We start from the raw sequence: 1719 nt of genomic DNA, 5'->3' as shown, positions 1-1719 counted from the left end.
AGGAAGGAAGGAAGGAAGGAAGGAAGGAAGGAAGGAAGGAAGGAAGGAAGGAAGGAGGAGGCGGCTCTCCTGGAGGCAGCTAGCATGAGGCTGGGGAGCGCTGAGCTGCGTGTCATGCGCTGCACTGCCCAGACTAGTGAGCAATACAGTCAGGATGGCTAAAGGCGACCCCAAGAAACTAAAGGGCAAGGTGTCTGCTTATGCCTTCTTTGTGCAGATGTGCAGGGAAGAACATAAGAAGAAATACCCAGAGGTCCCTGTCAATTTTGCAGAATTTTCCAAAAAGTGCTCCAGGAGGTGGAAGACAATGTCCAGGAAAGAGAAGTCTAAATTTGATGAACTGGCAAAGGCGGATAAGGTACACTATGATCAGGAAATGAAGGATTATGGACCAGCTAAGGGAGGCAAGAAGAAGAAGGATTCTAATACCTTCAAAAGGCCACCATCTGGATTCTTCCTGTTCTGTTCAGAATTCCACCCCAAGATAAAATCCACAAACCCTGGCATCTCTATTGGAGACGTGACAAAAAAGCTGGGTGAGATGTAGAATAACTTAAATGACAGTGAAAAGCAGCCTTACATCATTAAGGCAGCCAAACTGAAAGAGGAGTATGAGAAGGATGTTGCTGAGTATAAGTCGAAAGGAAAGTTTGATGGCTCAAAGAGTCCTGCTGAAGTTGCTCAGATAAAGGTGGAAGAAGAAGATGAAGAAGACGAGGAGGAAGAAGAGGAGGAGGAGGACAAGGAAGATGAATTAAAAAACTGTTTATCTGTCTCCTTGTGAATACCTTAGAGTAGGGGAGTGCCGTAATTTTTTGTTTTTGTTTTTGTTTATTTTTGAGACAGAGTCTTGCTCTTTTGCCCAAGCCGGAATGCAATGGCGCAATCTCGGCTCACTGCAACCTCTGCCTCCCAGGTTCAAGCAATTCTCCTGCCTCAGCCTCACGAGTAGCTGGGGATTACGAGCATGTGCCACCACGCCTGGCTAATTTTTGTATTTTTAGTAGAGATGGGGTTTCACCACATCGGCCAGGCTGGTCTTGAACTCCTGACCTCAGGTGATCTGCCCACCTCAGCCTCCCAAAGTGGGAGGGCCTGGAGTGCAGTAATTGACACATCTCTTATTTGAGAAGTGTCTGTTGCCCTCATTAGGCCTAACTGCAAAATGTGATCACCATCATATTGTAGTCTCTCAAAGTGCTCTAGAGATTGTCAGTGGTTTATATGATGTGGCTATGGGTGTCCAGAACACCCTGAAACTGTATCAAAGTTGTACATATTTCCAAACATTTTTAAAATGAAAAGGTACTCTGGTGTTCTCCTTACTCTGTGCACTTTGCTGTTGGTGTGGCAAGGCACTTAATGATGTTTTTGGTTTTTTTTTTTTTTTTGTAAGGTGGTGTTAACTATATGGTTATTGGTTAAAAATCCTGAGTTATCAACTGTATATATCTATAGTTTGTAAAAAGAACAAAACACCCGAGAAAAATTCTTGATGCTCCTTGCTTGGTGTTGAGGCTGTGGGGAAGATGCCTTTTGGAGGGGCCGTAGCACTGGGCATGCAGTGTGAGGCTGGACCTGTTGATTCTGCAGGGGGCATCCATTTAGCTTCAGGTTGTCTTGTTTCTGTATATATTGACATAGCATTCTGCTGTCATCTTAGCTGCGGACAAAGTGGGGTCAGCTGGCATGAGAAGTTTTTGGGTTTTTGTGTGTGTG

At 44.9% G+C, this 1719-nt stretch overlaps 1 pseudogene; it reads left to right on the top strand.

Annotated features, from left to right (window-relative positions):
* The first annotated feature begins 154 nt into the window (after positions 1 to 154).
* Positions 155 to 784, top strand: LOC105516541 (annotated as a pseudogene).
* The last annotated feature ends 935 nt before the right edge of the window (positions 785 to 1719 follow it).

The sequence above is a fragment of the Colobus angolensis genome, unplaced genomic scaffold, assembly GCF_000951035.1.
Source record: "Colobus angolensis palliatus isolate OR3802 unplaced genomic scaffold, Cang.pa_1.0 Scaffold283, whole genome shotgun sequence".
Classification (NCBI taxonomy): Eukaryota; Metazoa; Chordata; class Mammalia; order Primates; family Cercopithecidae; genus Colobus; species Colobus angolensis.
The sequence above is the reverse complement of the archived record's forward strand: the minus strand, read 5'-3'. Positions and strand labels throughout refer to the sequence as shown.